This window comes from Pelodiscus sinensis, chromosome 2 (genome assembly GCF_052426305.1).
Source record: "Pelodiscus sinensis isolate ZL-2025 chromosome 2, ASM5242630v1, whole genome shotgun sequence".
NCBI lineage: Eukaryota > Metazoa > Chordata > Testudines > Trionychidae > Pelodiscus > Pelodiscus sinensis.
This window is the reverse complement of record NC_143053.1, coordinates 105,530,354-105,545,761: the sequence shown is the minus strand read 5'-3', so window position 1 is coordinate 105,545,761 and position 15,408 is coordinate 105,530,354. Positions and strand designations below refer to the sequence as shown.

At 41.4% G+C, this 15,408-nt stretch overlaps 1 long non-coding RNA gene across 3 annotated transcripts in view; it reads right to left on the bottom strand.

Annotated features, from left to right (window-relative positions):
• Positions 1 to 465: 465 nt before the first annotated feature.
• Positions 466 to 15,408, bottom strand: part of LOC102448719 (uncharacterized) — a 99,339-nt gene continuing 84,396 nt past the window's right edge. For all 3 annotated transcript variants that reach the window (XR_016348833.1, XR_016348835.1, XR_016348834.1), the window contains one exon: positions 466 to 1,247. This is a non-coding gene — a long non-coding RNA (uncharacterized LOC102448719). The remainder of the gene's footprint in view (positions 1,248 to 15,408) is intronic.

Sequence of the window (15,408 nt, the reverse complement as noted above, 5' to 3'; positions counted from 1 at the left end):
AGCGGCGCTACGGGACCAACCGGCAGCGCCCCAGCTGCTGTACCACAGGTGTCCGGAACAAAGCCGCGAAGCACGGGGCAGCGGGACAGCCCAGACATGCCGTGGCTGTCCTACTGCCCTCGGGCTCCGCGGCTTTGCTCTGCTTTGCTCCCCGTCTCCCTGGTCTGCAGACCAGGGGGACGGGGAGCAAAGCCGCGGAACACGCGGGCAGCGGACAGCCCAGACGCGTCTGGGCTGTCCGCTGCCTGCGTGCTCCGCCGCTTTGCTTCCTCTCCCTGGTCTGCTGGAGACCAGGGAGACGGGCCCCGTTTGTAACTGCGGATCCAACATAAGTCGGATCCGCGTAACTCGGGGACTGCCTATAAACACTGGGCCAGTCACTGACCGACGATGGGCACAGAACAGCTTGGATCAATTCTTTCCTACAGGAGAAATACATTTAAAATAAAATGAAATGAACAATCCCTATCTAAAAATATTGTAGTAATGTTTATTACCATGGATAAATAAGAGTAAGGCTCATTGTACAATTCACTGTACCAAGACACAGTAGTATGCAGTCCCTGCCCCGAAGTACTTAATCCAAAGACAGGACCGAGATATGTACAGATAAATGGCAGCAAACAGCATGTTAGTTCTATTTTTTTTTCTTTTTAATTTTCTTCAATCTTCCTTTGAATGTGCCCAATTCTTTCCTGTATTCCTTTCCCTTCCATACTTCCCCATCTCTCTCTTTCCCTCATCTCCGTAGGTAAATCTAGTCTCTCTTTCCAAGTGGTGTCCATTCATAAATACTCATTGTTTATAATGTCCCCTTTGAGAAATCATGCCATCCAGACAGCACTGTATTCCTTTTCTTTCAGTGACACTAATGTTGTCCTGACGGAAACCAGACAGATTTACAGTATTAATATGTTGCTTTTTCAGGAAAAACAATCATATGCTTTTCCAGTGTTGTAGATGCATTATTGAAAAAAATCACCAACATCTTCATTTGCTGCATAAGGTCACAGTGCCACCAACAGAGTCAGTGTAGCTTTGATATCTTTCCAGTGTCAGTTGCCTATTCGCTTCAGGGGTCAGTCTCAGCTCCTCTGTGTTGTCCTCTGTAGCTTTTGGTTTCTGTGACTGCAAGACAGGGTGAGACTGTGAGACCTGTGTTCTTTTAGATATGGCAAATGCTGGCTCCTTTTTGAAGGTGCTTTTTGGAACAGAGTTTTATTGCATAGATAATTCTCTTTACAAATCTGAAACAAGATGAAAAAGATTATATATAGTATTAGATAATATTTCCGTAATAATAATGATACCCGGCTGCTACATAGCACTCCTCACTAGATCTGCAAGTACCTAAAAAGGAGGGAAAATTTTATAGATGGGGAAATTGAAGTGAGGTAAGGACAGAAATCACTTAACATTTTTTCAAAAAAATCATGTTTTTCAACAATCTAGCCATCAGATAGTTATGCTCCCTGCATCTATAGCATATGTGGTAGATGAAGAGACTGAGGCAGCTGGAAAAACTTACATGAAAGGGCCCTTCAAAGTAGTACAGTAAATATTTCTAGCAACACTAACACTGGCACAGAAACATGGAGAAATTTGGATTTTGCACTATTGTGACTGTTAGCAGCTTTTAATTGTTCAGTTTCCACGTTTTAACCTTTTCTTCTGTTGGTAATAGAGATGCCAATGTGTAGTCGACTACATGATTAACTGAGAAAACTCAGCTTATCAGTTAATCTTTCTTACTACATGCACTCCCCCACCCTATGCTGCCTCTGTATTAGAGGCAGCAAGGTTGGGGAGAGCAGGAGCCAGTGCCTGTGAGGAGCTGGCTTTAAACAGGCTCCCTACGAGCACTGGATCCACCAGTCCCCACACCCCCATGATGCTGCCTCTGATAGAGAAGCAGCAGCATGGAGGGTGAGAGGGTAGGCTTTCAAGCAAGGTCCCTGCGTGTGCCATCTCTGCAGATTTGCCTTCCCCCCTTTCTGCCTCCTAAAGAGGCAGCAGCACAGGGGAGGCAAAGGAGGGGGGTCCGTGGCAAGAAATGTTAGCAGTTAGACAGCTGGTCTGCATGGAGAGCTGGTTTTAAACTGCCTGATACAGAGACAACAGTGCGGAGTGGCCTGGGACTCCCCAGGAGTGTGGCCAGTGCACACTGGCTGCTGGCCCTGCCCCTGGGTACTATTGAATAGGCATGTAACTGCTAAAATTTCATGCAGTTATACAACTGTTCAATTACACAGTAGCTGACATCCCTAACTGGTAATGGTAAATGGCTCGTGATTGTTCCTAAGGTATGAATTGAGAACCTGATGAGAAGTAGACCACTTTAACTATTCTCCATTTATTTTAGTTTGCAGGTGGTCATGCACAAATAAATCACACAAAGCTTCTTTGGTTCTATTGGACTTGATTCTCATTTACACTAAGACCGCTTTTCTAGAGCAGTGTAAAGTGACCTTAATGTAAACTCTGTTTACTCCCATTTTCACACTCTCAAGCGCTGCTTTTGCAGTGTAAGGAGGCCATTGTATAAATAAAATAAGGCTTGTGTTATAATAGAGTAGATTATTCATGTGTGAGATATGTTATATATAAAGGCCATTGTATAAGGTGGTAAAGACCATGTTGAACATCCACATTTTAATTGGAGCTTTATTTTATTTATTTATTTTTTAAGGAGATGCTTAATTATGTGGTTGGGAGGTGATTGTGAAGCTGTGAAATCATGGAGAACAATGGGAACTGCTGCCTGGGAGCATTAAAATGCGAGTAAACCTAGTTTACACCACTCTAGTAAAGTGGTCTTAGTGTACATCAGAATCAAGCCCAATAGAACCAAAGAAGCTTTGTATATTATAACCCTGTGCATGAGCACTTGCAAGCACTAAAATATATTGAGAATGGTTAACGCTGGTTTACACCTCATGCCACGTGTATGGGGCAAGTAAAGAATGTTATTCCTTATAGTAGTCCTGTCATATGAAACGTAGGGAGCTTGCTGAAAACAATGCGTCTGCATATCATGAACAGTGTGACAACGAAGTTTAGGGCTATTTTGTTCTTTTTGTCAGTGCAGCTAAACACAACTATAACTTTTGCTTTGCCTAAAGCAAACAAGGGCCTTGATCCGCTGAACATGAGACATTAATTTCTCCCAGCAGAGCTTGCTGTCTGTCAGTCACAGCAACACCTATACTCTCTTTCACCGTAGTAATTATTGATACTTCTTCTCTACTGCATACATACATATACACCACTTTTATAGAACGAGCCAGTTCCAAGCCTTGATTAAAAAAACTCTCCTCACAGATGAGAAAAGAATGGCTGAATGGCTGTGTGATAGGATTTACCACCATTATAAAACAAGTACGACCTGGACCCTTTCTACCTTGATGTCAAATACAGTGCTGAGAAGCTCTGCAAATGTGCCAATGACTTCATCTGTAGATTTGGATAGTGATTCCTTCAAATTATGTAGCCACAGGCCATCAGGTATTTGTTCTAAGTTCAGATGGAAAGCTGTAGTCATGCCAGCTCCCTGTGACAGGATGGATTAAGCCTGTTAAATATTTGGCAGATAGATACTTAAAGCCCTATCCATGAATACTGCAAACCAAAACCAAAAGGGGAATGCCTAGAATGAATCAAAATTCCCCTAGCGATGGGATAGATTGGCAATACAGAAGCCCACATGCTTTTCTGTCCCCTAAGAACTCTTTGGTTTGTGAAAGGAAGTGTATTAATTGAAAGAGAAGTGCTTCCCTGCAGCGAAAAGGATTATCTTTAAAGATTCTCCACCTCCTAAGAGGCTTGCTTCATTAGCAATCTTTTTTTGTCACTAGTAAGCTGACACTGCATGGAACTAATCCTTCAAGCTCTGAATATGAGTTAGAGATCAGGAATCTGAGTTGGGCAGTAGTTGACCAAAATAGTACTTTTTATGCTTGCAGTGGTATCAAGCTTGATGGTTTTCATTCCTGAGAAATGCATCATCTCTTCTGTTCAGATCTGGTCTGGTATCTGACAGTTAATTTTTATGAAAACAGAAGGACAAATCTATCTGCCAAAAATCAGTGGGATTTTTTTTCAATTGGTATCTTAATATATTTAGCAAAGTCCATATAGACACACAGGTTTCATGTGTGTACTTCCCATAGATCTAATGCTCTGTCCTTTTGGTGAGTATGAAAGATCTTTACCCTTATTTTCCCCACTTTTCATTACTACTCTACTTATCAGGTGCACAAGTCCTAGGCTCCAGCCACTATCCTCCCTGAAGGATTGTGGAATCCATTGCTCCTCCTTAATGAATAAAATGAAGAGTTATTGATTTGCTACATAAACCCATCCTCCTGTCCCAAGTTCAAAGTGTGCTCCTTTTTGAGTAGCTCAGTCTGAACTAAAGTACTAGATCATACTTCCCTAAGGGTTCATCTACACTGCACACTTATTTCAAAATAAGCTATTCTGGAAGAAATACTCTGAAATAGCTTATTTCAAAAGAGCGTGTTTACACTACAGGGAAGCCTCAAAATTAGTCCGAGGCAGGCTTTCCTAATGTGGATGTGCTACTTCGATTTAGAGGCCCAAGAGGCACTGGGGAGTAATTACTTTGAATGGCCCTGGGGAGGAGCTATTTTGAAATAGCAGCAGTGGAGCGTCTACACATGCCTTATTTCGAAATAGCTATTTCAGAATAGGCGTTATTCCTCATGGAATGAAGTTTACAGAAGTTGGAATAAGCCATCTGTTATTTCAAATTTATTTCAAAGTAAAGGAATTGCCATGTAGACACTCGCATTGTTATTTTGAAATAACTGTGCTGTGTAAACGCACCTTAATTGAGCCAAACGGGGCACTAAAATCAAGTCAATGCACATTTATATCCTACACATTTTACAAACTCGACTACTTGAATACAGGGCCGGCTCAAGCCATTCCTGCAGCCCCGGGCAGCGGGCACGTGATGCATGTGTGGCTCTGCCCCCGGGCACATGGCGCATGCGCGGCCCTACCCCCTGGTGCACTGCGCCTCTTTCAGCTGCAGTCGGGCACGTGGCACCTGATTGCAGCTCTAAAGGGTGCCGCACAGCCCCGGGCACCTGATGGCAGCTCTAAGGGATGCTGTGCGGCCGGGCGCGCAGCACCCCTTACAGCTGCCATCAGATGCCCCCCATAGGTTGGCGCCCCATGCAGCTGCCCAGCTAGCCCCTCCCTTAATCCAGCCCTGATTGAATATTCTGCATATAGTAACTGTGTTCATGCAACCCTTCCAGAATTTCAGTTGCACTCAAGAAGATCCATGTGAGCATCATACTAAGAACTCAGTTCTGCAGAGCAGTAAATGCCTCTGGGGAAAAAGTGAGCAGAATTGAGTTCTATGCAATATGTTTTTTTAATATATTCATTTTAACAGTGTTCTGTGCTTTCATTACATTCTTTGCAAGGCAAATTATCAGTGTTTCAGTCTTTAGGCCCCCCGACAGGATTGCTGCTTTGAAAAAAATTGATGCTGTCATGCTTTTGTTTAGTTTCTTTAAAAATGGTAAAAATATATTTTATGTTCATATTGAAACAGAATAACAAACACATACATGATTTTTCCGATTAAGAACAATTGTAATGGACTATGTTGCTAATGACCAAGTAGCACTAAAAGAAAATGAACAAAAAGCTGTAAACAAAAAAGGAAAGCAACAGATGTAGAAATAGGTAAATAAGATACTCCTATCAGAAGCTGTGTGCCAAAATTAAAGCTTAAGCAGTATTTATAAAATGATGTTTTAGGGAAACTACACAGCTTTATAGTTGTGGTTATATGAAAGTGCTCCATGTGAAAACTTTTTTTTTCCTACTTGCAAAATTCTATTTTATTTGAGATTCATTGAAATCTCTTTTAATTTATAAAACAACATTTTATTTTTAAAATGTATTTCAGATGTCATCTTCTTTCAGTGAACTAAGTGCTCTACTGTATGGAGCTGGCTAAATATGAAAAATAGGGTTATTCTGTAATATTCCAGGATTATGTCAGCCCTGTAAGGAAACATAATGCTGCCAAAACATAACAAAAATGTGTTGGGCGGGTTGCCTCAGGCTGGCTATTGGCTGGATATAGAACTTTTGGAGTCTTGATATCCAAAAGGATTATATACTCTTGGCTTTTACATGTGCTGTTCAAGAAAAAGGGAGCTATAAATCATACCTTACAAAACTCACACAAGCTTTGATGCCTCAGAGTTGCCAAGTTCATCTTACTATGAAACAGCTGTTTCATATACTAAAATAAATACTTAAAAGTAAGTCTTTGAAACAAAACAAAAAAGAGGGAAAGGAAAAAAAGAGGGAGCAATAAAGCAGCACTCCACCGTACATTAGATTAAAGGAATGATGCTCCATCAGAAGAAATACCTGTTCTGTCTCATGAATTGAATGTGATCAATGTTCAGATTTATGCTAGTTGAAAAATAGGAAAAACTGCTCTGTTGCTGCTACTGACTGATAATACATAAAACGAGTTGTCACTGTCTGATATGGTTACAGGGCATCAGTGTGCACTAACCCTAATAGTGTGCATTGTATTAGCTTTGGAACAAAGTACATTTTAGAAACACAGAGAAATAAGTGGTGGAATCAGATATAATAAAGGCCCTGCGCCTGCAAACTGCTCTCTTTAAATTGTCATTGTTGGCATTAGTTCCAACTCTTGGCCTCAAGGACCCTTCTTAATATTCTGCTTCTTCCACTGGAAATAACCCTTGGCTTCTGGAATACAAGAAGCTACTTTTGTTTAATACCTTTTTGGTTGCTGTTGTATAGTATCCTCTATCATTCTCCATTTTTCTGATGTGGCTTTTTTGTGGTGAGGCTTTCACTCCACACAAGCCTAAAATGGATTCATAAGGTACAGGAGAGACCAATTAAAGGCATATGCTATAGCTGATGTTATGTAGGCCAGCTAATTCCCACCTGAATAATGATGGATCCCAGATGGGAAGGAACAGGTAGGGCTATGAAGCCGGGAATAGAAAGGGGCTGCAGGAAAGGAATCCGTAGCCAGTCTGGATAGCGGATAGGGCGTAGAAAAAGGCTCAGGAAAAAGGCAGCAAGGTTTATGATGCAGAGCTTGGCTGCTGATTAGAGGGTTCTTGAGTAGGGGATTGGTTCTTGAGTAGGGAACCTGGAGTAGGGGATGGGCCTGGGCTCTCCTACAAGCCTCTGGAAAAGTGGCATGGATTGGACAGGGAAGAGAAGATGGCGGTGGAGGAATCTCAAGAAGTATGCTGCTTACCTAGAGCTAGAATTCAGGATGTGACTGAGACTCTTTCGAGACTGATCAAACTTTTGGACTGCTACCCCTTTCTACTTCTCCATGTAGGAACTAAGAATACTGCTACATCCCAACCTGAGCCCATGCCACCTTACAGTTTAGTATTTGCATGGAGTAGACAGGACATGTGCCACCCCAATGCATGAGATCCTCACACAAAGCAGCAGTCTGTCTACCATGGTATGCTAGCACACAAAATGGAAACAATTCACCACTGGGATTACTGCCACCAGTACTCCCTGGACTCCATATTCATTCCTATTCTCCTTGACTACACTTCTCAAACTATTGGGCCCCTCATTCAGCAGACACTGTTCAAATCCTCAAAGGTTTGCTCAACATCTTTCCACTGGTGCTCTAACCCAGTGTTTTTCAACCAGTGGTATGAGTACCCTTAGGAGTACTGGAGAGAAGTCTAGGGGGTATGTCAACACAACTGAAATTTGGTGAAAACTGAATTTTTGTTTTGTCTTAGTCTTATTTTTTTTGTATTTTTTACACCCAAAAATGTCATCGCCCACCCAGCTACAATTAAGTTGTTTAAACAAATGTGTTGCAATAGTAAAAAAAAAAAATTGTGTGTCTGAAAATTGTAGGTTCTGGGGGTACTTATAATTTTTTTAAAGGGGTACTTGATAAAAAAAAAAGGTTGAGAAATACTGCACTAACCTATCCCTTCCTAGTTCCTTAACATCGCTCTCTCTGTCCTTACCAATCAACCCCTCACAATATTCTCTTTCTCCCAGCATTCGGTGAAGGTGATCTTTTTGGTGGGTGACACATTGGCATAACACAGTAATGAATTGGTGTCTGTAATGGCTGACCTCTCCCTACACCACGGCTACTCAACTTTGGAAGCCCTGGGGGCCACAATGATACAGCACAAGCTGAGGGCCGCAACTTAAGTGTGGTTGCATAAACATGCAAATATATATGCAAATAGATGCAAATAGCTTCTTTCCCACAATGCCCTAGCGCTCCTGGCACCTCTTCCCTGGGGGCTAGAAATGCTGACACCCTATACCCATCTGTTCCAACCAGCCTGTCCGCTTATGTCTTTCAATGCTCACCCTGCCTGGGAGATGCCTTGCCATTGTGGAGCGTGTTCCCAGTGGAGGCCATGTTCAAAGGATCCTACCCACAGGCCATGTGTTGAGCCCTGCGTAAACTCAATCTGCAACATGGGCCACAAACAAGCGGGCCGTGGGCCTCATGTTGAGTAGCTCTGCCCTACACTTTCTTCCTCAAAGGCAATGTCTCCTTATACTTGCCACCTAAATTCATGCCTAAGGTGGTGTCTGCATTCCATCTCTTCCAATGCATCCACCTCCTGTACTTCTTGTCCTAATCTCCTGCCTCCTGCAAGGCGGAACTCTGCACTCTCAACATCTACTATTGAGTTGTTAGCCTTTTATTGATAACACACTCACGCCTTTCACACTTCACCCACGTTCTTCATTGCTATTGCAGAATGTTGTAAGGGACAAGCCCTCTCTTTGTAGCACATCTCCAAATGAATCTAGTGTTGCATACACAAATGCTATGCTGTCTCCAAGATACGTCTGCTTCCTGGAGTCACTCCACCTGGGAGCACTCTGCCATGTTGGCTCGCCTCGCAGAACTCTGTCCACATCTTTACCTCTGTGTCTTTGCTCCAGCTACAGAGAGAGCCATTCACCACATAGTCTTGTAGACTATAATTTCTTGCCAATTCTCACCCCCACTTCCATGCTGCTCACCAGTATTTGAAATCCATATACAAATCCTCACTTGAAGAAAAGGAGGTTACTTACCTGTAAAAAGAGATTCACTGAGATGTGTAGTCCCTATTTGCATTCTAATACCCACCCTCCATCTCTGCTATGGGTTACACTGCTTAGCGGTAAGAGGGATACTAGACAGCATCAACCCACATAGCCTCTCATAGCTTTGGCTGTGGACATGAGGAAGATACACGTGCAGGTCAATGGACGCAGCTACAAAACTGTTATGGTTGCATGGCATGCATGGGCATACACAGTTTGGAATCCCAACAGGGACCACACATCTTGAAGAGCTCTACTGGCAGATTAGTAACCTTATTTTATGGGGCTGTCATAACCAACTTTGAAACTTAGGAAATATAACAACATATACCTGGGCAAGTGTCTGTCTACAAATGAATGAAATAGCTGGGCACCTCCAGAGTGTTCAACAGCACTGTTACTAATTGACTCTCATTTTCTTCCTTCCCAGCCTGCACAGAAAAATACCTTTATTCATCTGCAGGATTTTTGTGTGTAGAATATATTGAAGGGAAGCCAAGTTTAAAAAAAAGAAATTTTGCAATTAGTTCTTTAGGTGGTGAGGCTTCGACTTGTCGTGACTACTTTATTTTAGCAGTGAGTTCCATAGGTTAACCAAGATGCTGTGGAATTTCTGTGTTCCGTTGGTTGACATTTCTTGAATGGCATCCTACTGTCATGGGAAATCGTGGTTGCAGAGCACAAGACAATTACTCAACTGTGCAAGGACAATCCCACTTATATCCAAGACTGTGAACTAGACTACAAACAATGGAGAACCAATGCAGGGAACAGGGTGGGTAATCTATGCGATGAAGGAGATAAGCTGCTGCTACGAGTTGGAGATTTTTCTGGTTCATAAAGGGCCAGATCCTTAGGTGGGCTGAACACTGCTTGGCATGCCCAAAGGGAAGAGGGGACATGGGCAGATTTCTGCCACTTTTCTACCCTTCTAATCTTGAGGACAACTAGAGAAAATAGAGCAGCCTCAGAACTTTAGTCGAGGGATGTAAAGGGGGATACATGGTTAACCAATTACCTGCTAAGCATTGCTTACTGGCATGTTTACTGGGATAACCAATTAACGGGTGCCTGGCCAGACTGGAGCAGCCTGCGGCATGGTACAATGGGCCCTATATAGCTGGTCTGGAATAGCCCCCCATCTCCAGCACAATGTAGCGGGATGGTTAACTGGTTAAATATATAGTTTAACCGGTTAACATTTTTAAAAAGCATTTTCCATCCCTAACCCCTACAAATAATTCTGATAACCCAGGGTCAGAGAGTAGTGCACTCTGACAATCTTCCTCCTGCTGGGATGATAGCCCAAGTGCAGTTGGCCAGCTTTCTGTCCCCTTACTGCCTCTCGAACCATGCAAAAGGGATGGAACCAGACAAAGGACCAGGCTGAACGAGTTTCAATATTCATATGTAGAGATCACAAATGCATGAATCACTCAGGCCTGGTCTCTGAGTAACCTGATAGGGCACATCATCTTGTCAGTTGTGAGTGGAAGTGAAATTTTGTTGGCTTTCACAGCTATTTGACTATTCAAATTACTGAACAGTCCAAAAGGACCCCACAGTTTCAGACCAAGTAACAATCATATGGCAGAGGCACTTGACAATCAGGTTCGTTCCAGAGAGTTCTTCCAAATATTTCCCTCTTCTCACCAGCATCCCCTCCATCTTGCCAGTTCAGTTTTAGCCAGCTGTTCTACGCACAGGTGTTCATTTTGGCTGAACAGTGAGAATGCTGGGTGATGTGCTGTTTATTTTGGACCTAAAAGTGCTTTTCTGTTTGGTGTGATCTGAACTTCATCCCATGTTTCACCAGTTCTTCCAATGACTTCATATAGATATTGAATAACATGGAGTGAAAAACTGATCCATTTGCTATGTAGTATAGATGAGCTATCTACTGTTCATACTCCATTGTGCTGTTGGACTTAGTTCTTCTCACTTAGAAGGCCATAGGTAATTGCTGTACGGAAAAGGCAGTTTGGCCTCTAAGTCCCTGTCCAATACATGTCTTAAATTTTCAGCCTCATCAATCTGTCATTCTCTCTTCTAAATAAGATACTGCTCTGTTTTTCTAGCCAATCAATCCTATTTTACTTTGGTGGCCACTCCAGATGAATTCTTCCGTGTTTGTTACACTACAGGAAATAATTCTTTTTAGTTCTTTATGTTAGCTGTTTACCTTTTTGCATTTTACTTTAGGATTGTGACTCATCATGCGCACATACACCTGATTCTGAACTTGGCCTCAACACCCTGAACAAATTATTATTTATAAACTATTCCCTGCTTTAGCAAGGTAGAATTCAACAAGAGCTTTCTGCGGTTATTCAGTACTTTTATTTTCATATCAATACCCAATAAATATTAGGGTTGCCAGACAGTTTCAGAAAAAAATACCGACCCCCCCCCAAAAAAAGTACTCCGAGTGTTATTAAGCCAAAAAAAAAAAAGTGGCCGCTTTAAAAAATGTGTGGTGAGGTTTATTGGCCCTAACATGCTGCCGGCGGCCACCTACCATCTTGCCTCCGTCCACAGGGCCGGACAGCTCCCTTGTAGAACCCAGTAAGCACTAGGGTTGCTAGGCTGCCTCCGTATTGAGCCTGAGATTTTCTCCTCCTGGCTGGGAAAAAATCAGAAAGTACTGGACATTTTAGGTGTCCGGAATTTTCTAAATTTTTTTACTGGACAGGAGGTGAAAATAAAAACTGTCTGGTTCAATACCAGACACCTGGCAACCCTAATAAATATACCACAGGAGAGGCTAATGAACATAAGGTGTGACTGATCAAATTGCCTATTGAGAGTAGGGTTAAATGTCATGGTTCAATCTCAATAAGTTAAATCACTGAATTTTTTGGTCACATAGCCAACCTTGTTTTGAGTGTATTGTCCTTTGTGACTTTCTCATATTGTCAGTGGGATCAGGCTTTGAATATCCCAGTGTGTGTGAATGATCAGTTATGCCCTTCCCCTCTTTTAGCAAATAACAGTATGTGCCAATTTATGTACAGAGGTCACTTTGCACACTGGGTGTAGCACTGAAAATGAGCCAGGGTGGATGGGATATGGACAAGGGGGAACACCTTCAGGAACTGTTAGGGAGCCACTCCCAGCAAGTTAAAAATTATTTCCATGTGAGCTGAAGCTCTTAGTGGAAACAAAGTTCAGTATTATCTAGCCACATATGGAAAGAGTCTTTTACTCAGAACATATTTTTTTAATGCAGTGGCTATTCTAAAAAAGCAAAAGGGAAGCCCCTAGTGAGCTCAGCCTAATTCCTATAATGTTTTTATAACTCTGCTCTTTTCTACAGCATTAGTACTGACTCAACTGCAGGAACAAACCAAGGGCTTTGGCTGTAGTTGTACATCTACTGCATGCGTCTAATATGCTTTGAGTGACCATGGTAAAAGGTCTGTATTTAATGCTCAAGATTGTTTTATGTACATACTTAGCAGTAGTATAATGCTGTCATTTTCTGTAAGCTTCCCCTTTCAGATTCTAGCTAGCTATAAACTTAAAAATACCCACACACACAAATATACCTACACATTCACACACTATCCTACTGATATTTTTTTTTAAAATAATCTGGGGGGAGAGACAAAAGACCAAAAAAAAGGGGGGTTAGGGTGGAGTGGGGAGGAAATGTGAAAGGAAAGGAGGCCTGTCCCAGGATATAATCCTTTTGTTTAGAAGTAGGCAGGAGCATTAATATGGTCATGGATAATTCTTTAAAAAATATTTTCCAGAACTGTGTTTTGGGATGTGTGCTATCATCACAGAAAGCTTAGTTTTATAGATCAGTGCTTGTAGCCAAATTATTCATATTACCAAGAAGGAAGAGCAGTCTGCTTCTGGCTATAGAAGCTGGGCTCAGTGAGTTGGCTGAGTCGGTAGCTAAAGCGTGGGTTAATCTTAAGAAGAAGGACCTCAGATACATTTGAAAAGATTTGGTCCCATTTGTAAGAAGCCTTTGATTAATCCGTAGGCCTAGCTGATGGAAACCAAGAAATCACTCTCCTTTCCCTTCCCACCTCCACTTCAGTTCCTTCCCCTCCTATTTCTCAATGTTTCTCACTTTCTTGTTAGAGCACTATAGATTGTAATAATGACGACTTTTCATACATCTAGCAGGCTCAACCACAAGGGCTTTATTTAAGTAATATGCTCAGCTGTGGTATGGTTTTATGATAGGCTGAGCACCCTCCATGCTCACTGAAGTTACCACCCATATACAAAAACATTAAAATTTCTTTGTGCCTTTTTCTTTTTTAAATTTTTTGTACAAAGAAGGCCTCAATAGTTGTTTAGACTAGGTTACATTAAAAAGAAGGCATGGGGACCAGATGCAGACATATATATATATATTTATTCTTAAATCTGGTCTTTCCTGATTAACTGTAGAATTTATTGAGGGTCTCAGCAATGTCTGTTGTCAGCATTTTTATCTTAATTAAAGCTACCTAAAAGAGTAACAACATGGATAAGTTTTCTCCCATGTGTTCGTTAGGCATTAGAGTTCAAAGATGTTAATAAAAAATATAGTTTGACTAAAATTCCCTCCTTCCCTCAGGGCTGAACTTTTAGTCTTTTATTTTAAGTAATTATCTTGCTAGTTTTCCAGTCTCCACAGAATCTTCCAGTGGAAACAAGCCATTATTGCTAATGTGAATTGGAAGTACAATGCTTCTAATCGGGAAAAAAATTCCCAAACCATACTTTTCAGTTGCCTTTATACATTGTTATACCAGAGTACATGGTAAACAGTTCATTTACACACACACACACACACACACACACACACCTCTGCAGAATGAATACCCAGCTAAATGTCCACTAAACTTTAATGCCACCATAGGGACCAATAAAGGTAGTCTGCATTTAATTGATTAGGGTAAATATGATTCAGAACACCACTGAAAAATTAAATGGTGTTTTAGGTATTAGATTGAGGTAATGAAGTCATGGTCAATGCTATATTTGATATCAACTTGTGAGTTTGTGCACTTTTGCCGGAGGTCAAATCAAGCCTTTGGATAAAATAATTGGCCTGCTGACTGTAAAACAGAGAGAGGAATACAGGTTGTTACAGTTCTGTCATCTCTAAAAACTTACAGTAAATATTCCATCTGCAGTAAAGTTGGTTTTTGGTGAAAAACTTGCTTACAATATTTATTTGGTGAGAGAATTAATTTGGAAAAAATGAGGAGGAAAGAAAACAAACATATTCCAAATAATTTATTTATATAAGCATCCTTTTCCATGAGCAGTATGGGGAAAATTATAACAGTAGGAATGGGTTTGTTTTTTTCCCCTCTCAACTCTGGGTGTAAAGCTCTTCTAACTGAAATCAGGCTTCGAGATATTTTCCCTTGTGACAGAAAGTCTTCTTAGGACTGATAATGGGAAATATAACATGCTTTTGTAATGCAGTTGAATTTTATAATACACTGTTCACTCTCAATCTACAACAGGGTAGAGATATTAACTATTACTAAAAAAAAAAAGAGCACATGGATATGAGCAATACATCATTGCCAGAATTTTCTGATGGCCTTAGACTCAGAATAATTTTACCAAAGATTTTTGAACAGGACAGGCTAATAGGAGTGTTTTAAGTAGGGTTGCCAGATACTTTCAAAAAATATACCAAACATGGCGGGGAAAAAAAATTGGTTGAGCAAAAAACAACAGCAGCAGCAAAAGGGGGATCAAACTTGTTGAGAAAAAAAAAGGCACTGTGCCTTTAAATATCCCCACACTCCCTGCTCCCTCCTGCCCCCGCCAGATGCTGCAGGGGAAGAACATCCAGTATTTTCTGGGGGTTTACTGGACAGAGGCAGCAAAAAACAGACTGTCTGGGCAAAAACAGGACACCTGACAATCCTAGTTTTAAGAAAGGTAAGTTAGCTGAGAGATGTAGGAAAAATTGGTATCATGGTCTTCTGCGAGAGGAGCTAAAAGTGAGACAGTGGGAAAAGAAAATCCATGTACTGTAGTAGTGTTTTGTGTGACAGACTAATAGGTCGTAAGTAGGCAGTGAGTTTAAAAAGTTGAGTGGGAGGGGCAGGAGTGAGTCCAAGAGGGAGTTCACGCCTGCTGCAAATGCAAACCCAGCATTTACACATGTACCATTTTGCATGTTTATATACCCTTTTTTGGATGTGTAAATGTGAGTTTTGAGGATATGGGTTTTGAAGGTGTGGGGTTTTTATTGGTGCAACATAGGCAACTTGTTTTGAAAACTTGGACCTG